Source organism: Macaca mulatta, chromosome 12, assembly GCF_049350105.2.
Source record: "Macaca mulatta isolate MMU2019108-1 chromosome 12, T2T-MMU8v2.0, whole genome shotgun sequence".
Lineage (NCBI taxonomy): Eukaryota > Metazoa > Chordata > Mammalia > Primates > Cercopithecidae > Macaca > Macaca mulatta.
Genome location: NC_133417.1, coordinates 55138310 through 55154094, shown reverse-complemented (window position 1 = coordinate 55154094; position 15785 = coordinate 55138310). Strand labels below are relative to the sequence as shown.

Sequence of the window (15785 nt, the reverse complement as noted above, 5' to 3'; positions counted from 1 at the left end):
GAAGGGTGTTCATGGTGATTGCTGCTAGTTCCTCTGCTGAAACAAGCCCACAAAACCACGAGAGCAGCTCAGCATTCTCTGACCTACTCGGGAACCCAATTAAAATTAACAGGGCCTTGCATCTTCATATATCACATGTTGTAGGTTGTAAATACTCATCCCATTTAAGAGTAACAGGATAACTGGGTTCATAACAAATCTCTGTAAGTCTGATATTTACCAGTTAGGGAAATGTGACAAGTAGTGGAGAAGAGACTGAGAATAAAGGAGCCTCTGCAGTATGATCATTATTTCAGTCTGCCTAGAAATACTGCTGTGTCATTGCTTTGCTCCTTCAGAAAGCCGGGGAGTTCCTGCGCCAGTTGTCACCGATGCTGCTTCCACTGGCTGGAGGTGCTGCCTACTTTGGCTTTTTCCCTTGGGAGGTCAGACAGAGGTCATGTGGGAAGCATGCCTTGTTTACCCAGAGAGGACCTCCTGTTCTGCCCCTTGGCATGTTTACTCTCCTGGTTGCCTACTTGGAAAGCCCTGTGACTGCTGGCAGGGAGAGCTCTGGTCACTTTCACCACCTTCTGAGATTTTCAATTATTGGGGCTTCAGTAGGACTTGCCTTTCAGTAACTTTCAGAGGCATGGGGAGCCCTTCCCTGAAAGAAGGGAGAAGGTAACCTCTTAGAAATTGTGATAAAATGATCTCAGGACCCGAAAAGAAAATCGACAAGCCTGCCAATGAGAGTTTGCAATGTGATGCAATCACAGGCAACACCACGGTGGAAACTGGATGGGCGGCTTTCTTCTCTCTACGCATTTTTCTCTCCAAGTCCATTCTTTCTTTTTATATTTTCATGTAAGTGTGCCTTCTTTTTTGTATCTCTTCTTTATGGTATATTTACTACCCAATTTTATTAATGTCTGTTAAAGCTCCTAGCAGATGTTTAAGAAATATGAATTGGTTATGATTTACAGCCTAGAGAACTGATTTAAAAAAACACACTTTTTTTTTTTTATAAAGTGCTTTTCTGAGCTTTAACAAAAAGGCACAGGTTGTTGAAAGGGTATCAGACACTTAAATTGACAGAATTCTGAGGATCATCTCCTTCCTGCTGCTTAATATGAGTACAGTGTCACAATTTCAATTTCCAAGACTCAACATTTACCAGGGCCATTGCCGACCTCATTGTGGATGCTGGTGTTCATTCTGTCTTCCAGTTGGCAAGCCTTTTGATTTATTCAGCATTGAAAAGTCAATGGCGAGACATTCTTTCTATCCCACTTTCAAAAACTTGGCAGTATGTTATTTTCAAAGTGGTCTGATGGAATGAGAATGGGGCTCCTGAAACTGCTTGATTTTCCAGCATGAATTTTGTTTAAACCTTAACCACAAATTAGTGAACATGCAGTATGTTGCCAAAGGATGCAGCCAAGTCTTTCCCTTTATTGTTCAGGAAAGTAAGACTTAACACAATGCCATCCCCAGTCCACCTCTCTTTTTAACCAGTGATCCACTACAGTAATTTATTTTGGGTTATAGGTCCCATGAGTTTACACATACATTTTATTTTGAAATAAGAACTACTTCAGCTAGTGCTTTAGCAGAAATTTTTAAAAGTAAAGTCAAAATTTATATAACAATCTTGGGTTAAGTGTTGTGTAATCAATCCTAACTCCCTTGAATAAAAGATAATAAAACAAACAAACACAAGAAAAAAACAAGAAAAAAATGATTATCAAGAAGCCCATGGCTAAATTAAACCCACTAAAGCTATAACTGAAAGGGTTTGTTTGTGTAAGAAAGCCAATTTCTGTCTTAATGCAAGCCTTTTACATCCTTAGATCTGGGCATCCAATTTATTCTTATTGATCTTCATCTCCAACCTTAAAAGCATCTCTTAAAAGGCTGTTTGTACAGCCTAGAGAATAACATCTAAAAAGGAACCTTTGAATGCCAGTGTTGGGTCAAGCTAACTGATGTCTCTGACTGATCGACTTACTTTGAGTACCACACACAACTATGTTTTCTGAAATCCAGGGTAGCAGAGTAGGCAGGTATATTGTGAAGAGAGAAACTCAGAGAGAGAAGGAGCAAGGGAAGGTAGAGTAGTAAGCAAATTCTTTAATTACAACTTCCTACTTCAATTGAGCAAGATGACTATTGGTTCACCTAAGAGTCAATAGCGCTCCAAGACTACAGACAATGATGAACATCAGCAAAGATCACTATATTTGCCATAGCATGAATATGTTTAAGTTTTAAAGTTTATATATGTAAATCCCACCACAGAACAAAGTTCAGGAACTATATTCATGTGAAACATCAAAACATAAAGCAGTCATTGGAACATAATTTTATAAAAGAAGTAAATATATTTAAAAATTAGATTTTTAAATGTTTGCTGCTATTTCAGGCCGTCAGTCTAAATTTATGTGGAACCATCCAAAAAGCATATATATAAAAGTATATAGACTTTTGTGGGATTTATTGGAAATTATCATATGTGTATGTATATGTAGTAATAGTAGTGAGTACTTACTGAATGTTTACCATGTACCAGGGGCATGTAACTTGTATACTATGCATGAATACTCACAGGGTAATCGAAAAACTTGTTTTGTTCTTTTGGTATACTGCTATTCTTTTTAAAAAGTTTAATATTTTAGCCTGCTCAGGCAGTATCATGACTTTCTTTCCCAGCATCCTATGTCTACTTGGGGTTGTACAGATACTTTTATGTGAACAATCAGAAGATCTAGTAAATAATAAATCAGAGTCACCGTGTGATTTAACGTCAAGTCTCCTCCCCACTTTCCCAAGTGTGCAAACCCAAAGTGGGAAAGGGATGTGTCTGGCTTTCCTCTTTCATTCACTTGCTCGCATACTCTTCCCTGCACCTCACCTGTGATGATTAAATCTATGGGTCAACTTGGCTAGGTCATAGTACCCAGATATTTGGCCAATTATTATTCTTGATGTTTCTGTGAAGGTATTTTTTTAGATGAGATTGACATTTAAAACAGTACATTCTAAGTATAGCAAATTAACCACCATAACATTGTGAGCCTCATCCAATCAGTTGAAGGCCCTAATAGAACAAAGACTGACCTCCCTCGAGCCAGGGGGGAATTCTGCCAGCAGACTGTCTTTGGATTCTAACTGAAACTCTTTGCTGAGTCTCCAGCCTGGCAAATGTTGAAAAAGCTGTCTACTTCTCTCTGGAACACTTGTTTGATTCTTCCCAAATCTCATTGCAGAAGCTAGGTGCACTCACCCTCTTGCAATAACCTTGAACACACCGATGCATCCTTGCACTGGGTGGTTGCACGTGATTCCTTTCAAACATTGATGTTCCCCTCTGGCTTTAGCTGCTGGGGTCCTCTATCCCTCTCAGGCAACTCTATGTGACTGTACATGTACCAGGTAACTTTCTCTCTCCTCTCTCTTTCTGCTCCTCAGAAAAGCAACTAAACCCTTTGCTGTGACAAATACTGGCTCTGCAGCCTGTCTCTAACCCAGCAAAATGGTCCTGCCTCTGTTTCCCAGGCACTGAGCCCATCTCTGTTTACTCAGCTCTCCTGATCCCTGAAGCAGGAGTGAGACCCACGATGTTTTTCAGCCCCAGACACGGTAGAGAGAGGTCTCAAAATACTCCCATTGAATCCCTTTCTCAGTTCAAATTTACAAAACAGTGGGCTAAAAGGTAACAAGACCACCTATCCCAGCCATCTACTCCCAGACGAATTCTAGGGACTCAGTCAGTTACAGATCTTTCTAAAGAAATCTCTTCATACCTGGTTCTTTTTTTTCTCCCCTCTGCATTTTATAGTTTCAAAGAGGCTGGAACTTCTAGAGCTGTGTAACCAATTCATTGCACTTTTCTCTGTACGTTCTAAGTTCAGCTTTACCATTACCTTGAAACCTACCTCTGTCACACAGATACTTCAGTGAAAGCAGATATACAAAGCCATGTTTGAATTTCTTGCTATACACCATTTTAAGCATTACACAGAAATTGTCTTTTTTTATTCTTGCAGCAAACCCATGAAGCCGGTACTTTATTATTCCCATTTTACATATGATGAAACTATGCCAGACGTATTAAATAACCTGCCCTGGGTCACCTGGTACATGTCAGAGCTGAGTTGCAGACCCAGGGGGTCTGATTCTGATGCACAATTGTAACCACTGCAACATGATGCCAGTCACTGAATATTAACTTGGCACTCTTCCAGAATGCAAGTGTAGAGCATGATTGGCGAGTTTACAATTTAATTAACTTTTGTAAGGAAGAGAGATGCATATTTCTAACATTCAGAAATCAGTCAGTGTTTTATAAGACCCGCGCACTGAGCACCGGTTATCTGTTGAATACCTAGTATGAAGTAGGGGCTGTGGGCAGTTTGGAGGATAAAGAGAGAAGCACAGGCTTGAGATATTAATCCAGTACTATAGAAGAGAAGAGGAAGGTATGACTTCACTACGACCTCATCCATTTCAATTCTTCTGTTAAAGTAAGCTAGTGTATAAAAGGGAGGCATATAGAAAGATGGAATAGGAAGTCATGTTATACTGGACAGTTCCAGGAAGCTGGGAAGGCCCCTTTCCCCCAAAGACATATTCTCCCTCTGTTTTGGGATGATTAATATCTCACAGCCAGAGACACTCATTCTTCCTTTAAATTGTCTTGGCTTAAGGTTGTGTTGCACATTCAAATGCTGTGTTTCAGGGAGAGTTAACACCTTACAACAGGTCTTCCTTTACTTTTGTCTCCATAAGTGTTCATCGTCTTTATTAAAGAAAGCAGGTGAGGAAAAGGACAAGGAGCAAAATTCATGATAAAGCATGTTTTCACCAAAAGTGAACTGCGTCAAAGACCCCATTTGCACACTCCCAAGTTTTACTGATGCAGAGATCAGCTGTTTCCAAGCTGGGGTGGCTGTAGATCTTTAACGGGGCATGTGAAGGGAGTTCTAAGAGGTGCACCAATGCTGCTGTAAGCCAGATAAATAGTTCTCAGTCATAGTTATTACAGGGAGAAAAAGATACTGTGCTACAATTGACTGAAGTATGGGCAGATTGCTCTTAAAGGGCAGGAAGAAAGACACATAATGGGGCTTTTTGTATTAATCATAAAACACACAATAATAACAAAGAGATTGAAATGTTTCTGTGTAATGAAATAATAGAGATTTTCCATTTACCCCTGATGTCAGAGACAAGCTAGGCTGGAATCCTCATTGCTGTGGTGGAGGGTCTGAGGCAGGAGGAAAGTTTGTCGATAAAGGAGTGCTAGAGGTAGGAGAAATTATTGGTTAAAATAATTATTGGTTAGAAGAGAGCAGATCACTACTCAGGAGAGGCTGAGGTGGGAGGATCAACTGAATCCAGGAGTTCGAGACTGTAGCTAACTCTGATCTCCCCACTGTACTCCAACTCCTCCATTTGCCAAAAAGAAGACAGCAGATCCCAGCTAGATCCTGAGAAGAAAGGGGCAGGGGGTGGGAGTGGGAAACAATATTTGGTAAGGCATGCTCGACACACGACTGGCCAACACAATGTGTGATGTTCAATTTTAAATGGCCTCCCTTGCTGTGGTGTGATAGCACCCTGCTGTTACTTCCAGATTTTTGTTGAAAGTCTTATTTATGCACAACACTGTGGTATGAGTAACATTTTAGGCAATGAAGGGGAGAAATTTGTTCCATGCCTGGGGTGAGGAAATCAGATGGAAGGATGGTAGTCATGAAGGTCAGGTGAGGTGCAGGGAAAAAGAAACCGAGTCAGAAGGAAGAAGCATCCTACTCAATAATCTTCAGAACATAGTGAGCGAACTGCAGACACCTAGGATGGTGACCTAGGGATGTATTTTGTTTGTCAAAGGAAAGAATGACTATTGACTACAAAATGGGGAGAAACTTAGGTGACCTTGTATCCACCACTATTTTTCAAATGTATGTAAATGCAATTGCACTTTAGAGTATATATAATATATAAATGTGTATTATGCATACATACATAACATAGGAGCTTTTGAGCATTGTGTATTTTTCTGAAGTAGAGAGACTACAATCACATAGGTGATGGCAATAATTTTTCATGTTAAAAAGGAATACACTTAAAAGGGATGTAAAGCCTGAAAAATCTCCTTTGAAGTTTTCAGTACACCAATAAGAAATCTACAAGAAAGGATCTGGATTTAAAATCCATGGGAAGGTTTGGTTTCCCCATGAACAGGATGGCTTCCCCCACGCTGACTTGCTATGATCCTCTTTCTTCTCAGTACACGTGCTTTGAGAACCATTGCATTTCATTTCTCTACCCTCATGGGCTTCAGGCCTTGACATTAAGAAAAAGATTGTCAGAGACAAGAAAAATGTATTAATCTGCTCGTCTTGTTTTGATTGCTCTGCTTTTAATTTAAATACATGTATTTTCTTACATAAATAGGGTGTTTAACCACAATTCTCATTGATTAACTTTTCCCCCCAATTACGACTATCCCATCAAGGTCGGGGTCCCTAAGGAAGCAGCTGAGAGAACATATACTGCACACATGTGCCAAATTATTCTGTAGGCTGAGAAATTAACTAAAAATGAGTAATATGCTCTCAATTTAAACCTGGCAGGGGGGAATTGTACTTTCATACCCAAATTGGAATCAGATTTCCTCCACTGGGACTTTTCCAGCTTTTGGCATAGCCTATGAACAAGGCAAGCTTCGTTCCTCATGGTATAACAAAACTGGGTTCACATTATAGCTTCATGTGGTTTAGTGAGAGCGGCAGGGACGAAGATAAAACTAATGGGAAAGCCCTGGATTCCTTTTTATCACCAAACACGTGAGCATCAACAGAGCCTTAAATAAAGCCAGCACAATCCATTCTTAATGCTCCGTTTTCACAATTAGCATACTCCCCAAGCATGTATAATTATAGTTGGACACTTTTTGGGCACACTTTTTGGGGATACTTGTCGGGCACTCTTTTTCAAAAAACTGTCCTTTCTGAATAATTAAGGGTATCTGCAACAAAACATTATTAAGTGGCCCTTGACATTTCTACAATTTATTCTAAGGTGTAATTTCTCTATGTCTCTGGCCTCCAATCATTTTATTGCTAGAGGGATAGATGAGACAGGAGAGAAAGGAAGAGAAAGGAATATGAAATTTATCAGCAATCAGGTCATTCAGCACCTGGAGAAAGTATATCAATAAATTTTTGAAGTATATTTTCCTTAAGCAGGATTTGAAGCTCCTTGTTGGGACATTAAATTTTGTTTTTTATTCATCTACCACAGTAATATCAAAGTAACTCTCAACCATGGCTGCAGACTAGAAATGCCTGAAGAGCTTTTACATCATATACAGTGTTTAGGCACCACTGCAGACCCATTAAGTCACCATCTCTTGGGGGTGAGTTGCAGACTTGAGTCATTTCTGAAAGCTCCAGATGATTCTATTGTTCAGGCAGGAGGGAGCTAGCTCATTGCTTTACCTAGAATAGGTGTCATTTGCTATTTTAAGGAACCATCAAATCTTTCTAATCACCCCACAACTCCCATGAAAATAACACTTCATAGATTTAACACAGTTTTTCTATAATAAATTATCATTAACCTACCCCATGGTTAATTGGATAAAGCCTTTGTTGAAAACAAGCAAACTAAATAAAGCTACTACCTTATTTACACCTCTATTTCATCCTGCTTGCAAAAGATCCCTGAGATACCTGCTGATTAAAATCTCATGAGGTGCCGTTGCATACATGACATATTCCTGCACACATACCTTTACTATTCTCCTTCTTTTTAAAGAAAGAGACACAAAAGGAAAATGAAAAAGGCTTACTTGAATATGGCACTTCTGACTGGATGGTCAGAGTATAATTTAAGAACATTTTGTTGTGATCAAAATTATAAAAATATAGTTCAAAGTCATATTAGTTTAAAATAGTTGAAACCAATTTTGGGAAATGTCTGAGACAGTCTTTAACACGATAGATTTATACAAGTGCAAGGCAAGATTTCTGCTTCCTGTGTATGAACTCCCCAGAGAGATTAGTTTTGGTTTTCTCTTCTGGAATATGGAAATATAGAACCTTGAGATGTCTGTGAACAGTAAATGACATAATGGAGGAAAAATTGATTTTTAGGTTGCAACACCATACTCTGGTATATGGTATTTTTATTATTGTTTCACCTTATTAAACTTAAAATTTTATATGCAAATGAATATTTTAGCTGGGAAATAATGTAAATATAATCATTAATTGTAACTTTTATTAAGCAATTACTAGGTATTCGACTTCTTGTTAAGTGCTTACATGATTTCATTAAACCTTCACAGCAACCCAGTAAAGAAAGTACAGTTATTATCCTTATTTTACAGATTTGGAAATGAGGTTTATGAGTTTTAAGTCTTCCAGCAATTTCAAGTGAGGGTTTCCTGTAGATATAAAAATACTTAAATTTTTCTGCAATTATTGGTCTAAGAATCCAGACTGATTTGTTCTTCTTTATATCTTTGTGTATTCTCATATCCAAGACAATTTCATTTAGATGTAGATGCACAGTGAGAGCACTGAGAAAAGAGATGCCATTGTTACTTGGTTCACCAGAGTCATGCACCTCAGATACGCTAGATACCAGCTCCAGATGACAGTCATTCTCTCCATGGCCTTTCCTTGAACTCTACCAGACTCTAAAAATAAAATAATTGCCTTATTCTTATATGTTGATTATGTGATAGGTGTGCCATCCTAACTTGAAAGATAAACTCTAGATGTAGGGTTTCCTAATTCTTCAAATGAGGTATACTGTACTAAGGTTCCAACTCGTTTTCTTCTTGTTTTTCATTTGAATTGGAGAGATTATTTTAGGTGATGAAGGCCTGTGCAATTGTACTATGAAGGTAATTCTCACGCAGGGCTGAGGAGAGAAAAGGAGGTGACCTGAATGCTCTTTTACATATCCACAAGGTGACCAGTCCCATCTTAGAATAGGGAGTAAATCATGCCTAAATCCAGCATCACATGCAGCTTAATAGATAATAAGCAAACACCATTGCAACCATGCGCTGTTTCATTACAGTGCCATCTTTGATTTGTCTCTGTCTACCAGATTCTAGTGATCTTAACGAAGCTTTACCATTCTGCAAAATTACTTTGGCGTACGTCTCAAGTGCATTGTGTATGATAGAATCATCTTGAAAAAGCAAGAGAAATATCCATCTTAATGCTGACTGGGACCTCAGTTTGGATTTTATTTTAGCTTGTATTTTATTTCAAAGTTACTTTATCAAAGCGTTTAATGGATGCAAACTTTACCTTTTGACACCGAAACTCAAAGTACTAATATCAGGAATGGTTTCAATAGACTTCTACAATTTGTTGAGGAGATCATAAAAAATAGCTTGCTTAAATTTGCAAAAGCTTTGAGGACAGAAATGAGGATGAAACAATGATATTTGTTCAGTCTTTTCATATATCCTCTGTTGAAACCTCATGAGGACCTGGGGGATTTCTTGGCAGAAGCAATATTGCAAATGGTCGATTTATTGGCATGGAGGGCAGCAATATGGAACAGCCGGGGTCAGCACACTACTTTCTTTAGCAGGAAATCCAAACGGAGATTGATTCTGTCTATTTATCTGAAATGATTTACTAAGTGATTCATTGTTTTGAGTTTGTAAAGAACTGAAGTTTGGCTAGGAGTGTGTAATATTTGGGGGGTTGGAATATCAACCACATGGAAGAGAAACGAAGGACTTTGCTAAGCAGTGCAAACCCTCATGAGCAATATTAATGTTGTCTTCTGACTATGCCATACGTACAAGCCTTACAAAAGACTAATGTCTTCAGATATACTGTGATTAGCTTAAACAATGTCTGTGTTCTGCACAGCCCGTCAGAGCCTGCTGGCTCACAGCCCACCATGACAGCCAGAGTATGAGACATTTGCATGAAATCAGTTAAGTACTGCAGAGTCTCCTGCCACATTTATGTGGATGTCAGTAAGTTTGCCGCAGAACCCCATTAAAGGTCATCAAATTCCACTGGGGAAAACTTGGTTTCTAATTCTGGCCCTGTCATTTCCCTAATTTGTGACTTTGCAGAGGTCCCTTAATTTCTCGACAGCATTAGCAATATCAAAAGTATAACAGCAGCAGTAAGGTGTTCTCACAGATCTAGGGTGAGGCTCAGACAAGACCATGTGAAAATCCGTTCTGAATTGGTAAAGTGCTCCATGTTAGCTGGCCTCTTTCCGCACCTACACCAATCCCCAACCAAGCTCTGTCACCACTTAGCAGCTTTGGGGGAGGTAGTCTGTGGTAAAGCTAAACCACATTCTCCATAGAGCCCTGACCCCAAGGTAACGGTTAAGATTTGCTGAGCTTTTTCATCATATTCCTTTCTTTTCCAGAACCGTGGATTTCAGTAGAAAATGCCTTGACAAGAGTTTAGCTGACAGACTGGAAACCAGAGCGGGAAAGATAATGTGAAAGAACCACATGAAAACATATACATTTCTTCAACGTGAATAGGAACATTTTATGCTTCTGCTGATATGTTTCATTCCTTTTTTATCCTTTATCATTTTTCAAAAGAATTATTTTAAAAATACTTTATATTAATAAAAAGAATATAATGAATAAAGGTATAGAAAAAACATAAATAATCACGAAACCACCACCCAATCAAATAAAAAGAAAGTTACCAATGCAATAAAAGCCCACCCCTCCCCTCAGCCCTGTATATTTCTTCCCTGTCATAACCACTGACTTTCCCTCTTAGAGTTAGCTACTATCCTGAATTTTATATTAATCGCTATCTTGTTCTTCTTTATAGTTTTGCTACCCAAGTATTCATCTTCAAATAACGTAATTTACGTTTGATAACTATCTTCAAGATTTTATATAAATGAAATCATGCTCTCTCGATGTATATATTCTTGCCTTTGATTCAACATCATGTTTGAAAAAGTCATCCAGTTGGTTGCATGTAGCTGTATTTTATGAATATGCCCTGTAGAATAACACTTTATTTGTAAATATACAGTGTATTTTGTGTACTGTTATTCTGTTGATGGACATCTGGATTATTTCCAGTTTGTGGCTATCAGAAACAACATTTGAGAAAGATTCCTACCCTTGCCAATATGTGCAACGGTTTCTCTACTGCAGTCATGTTCTGTGAAAGGATGTGCACATCTTCAGCTTTACAAGATAATACCAGGTTGTTTTTCAAAATACTTGTACCACTATGCAATTTTAACAGCTCTTGGTTTTTCTCTACATGATATCATTTAATATTTGGCTTCTACCTTAAACTAGATTTACTTTTTTTTTTTTTTTTTTTTTTGAGACAGGGTCTCACTTTGTTGTCCAGGCTGGAGTGCAGTGGCATAATCTGGCTCACTGCAGCTGCAGGCTTGATCTCCCAAGATCAAGTGATCCTCCCACCTCAGCCTCCTGAGTAGCTGGGACTACAGGCATGCACCACCACACCCAGCAAATTTTTTATTTTTTAAAATATTTTTGTAGAGAGAATTTGCTGTGTTGCCCAGGCCATCGTTCTGCCTCGTCCTCCCCAAGTACATGAGCCACTGCATCCAGCATGAAAAATTAGTGATCATAATTTTAGTTCTTTGCTCCTCTGACATAGCTTTGGGACATGGTCTAAATTAAATATTACTGGTGCTCTGGGTGCACCGATATAGGATTGTTCTGTATATTTCGTGTCCTAGGGCTGCCATAACAAATTTCCACAAACTGGCTGGCTTAAAACAACAGAAATGTATTCTCTCACAGTTCTGGAGGCCTGAAGTCAGAAATCAAGGTGACAGCAGGGCCGTGCTCCCTCAGAAGGCTCTAGGGGAGAACCTCTCCTGCCTCCTCCTAGCTACTGGTGGTTCACAGTGGTCCTTGGTGCTCCGTGGCCTGCAGCTGCGTCACTCCTCTCCGCCTCTATCTTCACATGGCCTTCTTCTCTGTGTCTCTGCATGTCCCTTCCTCTGCGTGTCCTTTCCTCTTATAAAGACACCACTCATTGCATTCAGGGCTTACTCTAAGTCCAGGACGATTTCATCTGGAGATCCTTAACTAATTACATCAGCAAAGACCCTGTTTTCAAATCAGGCCACATTCACAGGTACTGGGAATCAGAACTTCAGTGTATCTTTTTGTGGCACACAATTCAAGCCACTACAGCTTGCAGTGAGGGAAGGGAAAAGGAGGGGAGGAGAAAAATTATTAGCTTGTGAAACAATTGCTACACATGCTATATAATTTTTGATTGCTCAAGATGTTAGCATTTCTCACAGGGAGAAGTTAAAAAGCTGCCCACACAAAGTCACACACCTGCTTTAAAAAGAAACTCTTTTGATTCTACTAGGTTGCCTTTGCATATGGGCAAGTAGTTGAAAGAAATAGGTCAGGGTTCTGAGGAGGTCACCTGGGGCAGGTGTGCCCTACCTTTGCACCTGAGTCCCCTACTGAAGCACAAGATGACAACAATGGTAGAACTCAGAAGATGTCCAGCAAAGGTGCCATTTGTCCTGGGGACACTCTGATTTTGTGTGGGTGATTTTGCATTTGCTAAAAGTCGTGGTCTTCATTCTTTTACAGTTTGGTAGGGCTGACCTTACTGTTAGAGGGGAAAATATCTCATGGTTGCAGCAGCCAAGCTAAAAGCTCCATTGATTGAACTCATCCTGCCCTTCATCAGCCTTAGTGCCGTGACTCACACCTTTAGAGAGTTTACAGTGTGGATTCTAGTAAATGTGGGAGCACCCTGTTAAAAGTCAAATGTCTCAACTGGGGTCGGGTGTTGAAGGAAGAGGACATTAAATGATTTTTAGACATCACTACTTGAAACATTGGCTTAACAGATAATATCTTACTATTTATTTGGTAGAGTTCTAAGATGGGTGTTAACCTTGGAATCTATATAGCTTCAGGGGCAGGGAGTATGGGGATCAGCTAAAGAAGGAATGGATCACAGAAAGCAACTTGGTGAGATAACATCTCCTATCACGACTCCAGAACCTTTGAACACATCAGTGTCAGACCTGGTAAGTCGCCATCTCTTGCAGTTAAGACCAAAGATATCTTTCTCTTGATTCTGTCTTTCTGATATTTACCAGATAGGACTAAACCTTGGCTCCACCTTTTACTCCAACTCTTGCGTATGTTTCTCTCAATTCTTGATGATTTCTGTCTAAAATAGCAGGTAAATGACTCTTTAAAAGACTTTATTGCAATATAATTTATGTTCAGTAAATACAATTACGTGAGTTTTGACACCCATATACACTCAAGAAACCGTCACTACAATGGAGACAGCATTTTTATCACCATCTCCCTCCCCAAATCCTCTTTCCTCTCTAAAATTGACTTTACACATTGCCTTTGGCACCAGGCAACCACAGGTCTACTTTCTGTCATTATAGATTATTTGCATTTTCTAAATTTTGTACAAAAGTATAAAAATACAGAATGCACTGTTTCTTTCAATCAACATAATTTTGAGATTCATCTATGTTGCTAAATTAGTAGTTTGATCTTTTTGTTGCTAATTGTTATTTCTTTGTATAGACACATTGCAGTTTACACATTCATCTGTTTTATAGACATTTGGGTCCCCTCCCCCTGATTTTTCATTATCAAAAAATAATTGCCATAAACATTTGTGTACAAGTTTTTGTGTGGCTATATGTTTTCATCTTAGGCAAATATCAAGGAGTAGAATATCTGGGTTTAATGGTAGATATATGTTCAGCTTTAGCAGAGGCTGTCAAACATTTTTCCAAATGGTTTTACCATTTTTTATTCCTAAGAAAATACCATTTTTAGTTGCTTTATATTCCAACCAACATTTGATGATAGTCATTTTAATTTTAGCTATTTTAATGAGTATATAGAGGTATCTCATTGTGATTTTAACTTTTTTCTCTGATGACTTATGATGTTGACTACTTTTAAATGTACTTATTGGATGTCATATGTTCTTCTCTGAAATGTCTTTTCTTTTTTATATATATATTTACAGCAACTTTGTTCATAATTGTCAAAACTTGGCAGTAACCATGATGCTGATGTCCTTCAGTAGGTGAACAAATAAATTAACTGTGGTACATACATTCTGACAATGGAATATTATTCTGCACTAAAAACAAATGTGCTATCAAGCCATGAAAAGCCATGGAGGAAACTTAAATGCGTATTGCTAAGTGAAAGAAGCCAATCTGAAGGGGCTACATACTCTTTATTCCAAGTACATGACATCTGGAAATGACAAAACTATGGACACCATAAAAAGATCCGTGGTTACCAAGGGTTGGGGTTTGGGGTATGGATACCTGGAGCACAGAGGATTTTTAAGGCTGTGAAACTGTATGACACTATAATAATGGATATGTGTCATTAGACATTTGTCAAAACCCATAGTATGTACAACAGCAATAGCAAACTCCAGTGTAACCTGTGGAGTTTGAGTGACTATGATGTGTCAACATAGGTTCATCAACTGTTAACAAATGTACCCGTTTGGTGGGGCTATAAATGTGTGACAACTTAAATTCTGCTTAACGGACTTTCTTTCTTATTTCCTTTCTTTCTTTCTTTCTTTCTTTTTTTTTTGGTTTGTCTCTTGCATCTTATGTTATCTCTGCAGTAAGTGTAGCTAAATGAAAAATCCCCAGGATTGTAAACAGATTGATTAGAAATTATTTGATTTTCTTTATTTCATTTTATATTACTTTTTAAGACCCAGTCAAAGAACATTTACATATGATGTGTGGGTATCCATAGAATTATGTCATGGTTGCATATGCGGTTTTAGCCTATGCTATAAAATGCCTACTTTTTTAAAAAAGGCGTTATTTTCTTAGAGCAGTTTTAGGTTCACAGCAAAACTGAAAGGAAATTACAGAGATGTCTCGTATACCCTTTGCCCTCACATATTTGAAATGTCTTTTCAAATATTTTCCTCATTTATTAAGTAGCTGGTTGGTCTCATTATTAAGTTGTGATATATCTTTATGTATTCTGAATAAAGTCCTTTGTCAGATCTACATATTACAAATATTTCCGCTCACTCGGTGGCTTACTTTTTAATGTTCATAATGTTGTCTTACAAAGAGAAAAAGGTTTTCATTTGATAAAATACAATTTTTTTATTTTTACAATTTATTATTTTGTGCTTTGTGTGTTCTGTGTAAAAATCTTTGCCTATCCCAGGGATACAAAGATTTTGATTTTTATTCTTTTTTTACAAGAAGTTTTATAGTTAAGTTTTACCTTCAGGTCTGTGATCTATTTTAAGTTCATTTTTTAATATGCTATGATGTAAGAGATAATGATCCTTTTTATACAGATGTCTGTGTGCTTTCACTCCAGCAGTATATAATCGATAAATATTTCTACATATAATCTATCTCTATGTCTACATTAATCTAATGTGAATTCATATTAATGTCTCCTAATCAATTACCATATAGATCATTCTAGCTATTGTCAGTTTTTAGATTTTAGCACATAGAATAGTATAGTAGTTGTTAGTGGATTTTACTTAGTAATTCCATTTGTTTAATAGCTATAAAACTATTCAGAATTTCTCTTTCATGTTGTAGTTTTGCTAATTTTTACCTTTAAAGGAATTTGTCCATTTTATTTACGTTCTCAGGTTTATTTTACTTCTGTTTTTTTGGTCCTTTCTGTGTTTCAATGTCTGTCCTGAAGACACCCGACTTGGAGCCTTTGCCTGACAACTCTTTAGTGTTTAAAGGCAGCGAAA

At 38.0% G+C, this 15785-nt stretch overlaps 1 long non-coding RNA gene across 2 annotated transcripts; it reads left to right on the top strand.

Annotated features, from left to right (window-relative positions):
* Window positions 1-481: 481 nt before the first annotated feature.
* LOC114671510 (uncharacterized) lies at window positions 482-14130 on the top strand. Of its 2 annotated transcripts, XR_003721555.2 has the most exons (3): window positions 493-846; window positions 10414-13062; window positions 14040-14130. It is a non-coding gene; the product is annotated as an uncharacterized LOC114671510 (long non-coding RNA). The 2 variants fall into 2 exon arrangements; XR_013401865.1 differs by having other exon boundaries at window positions 482-846; window positions 10414-14130.
* The last annotated feature ends 1655 nt before the right edge of the window (window positions 14131-15785 follow it).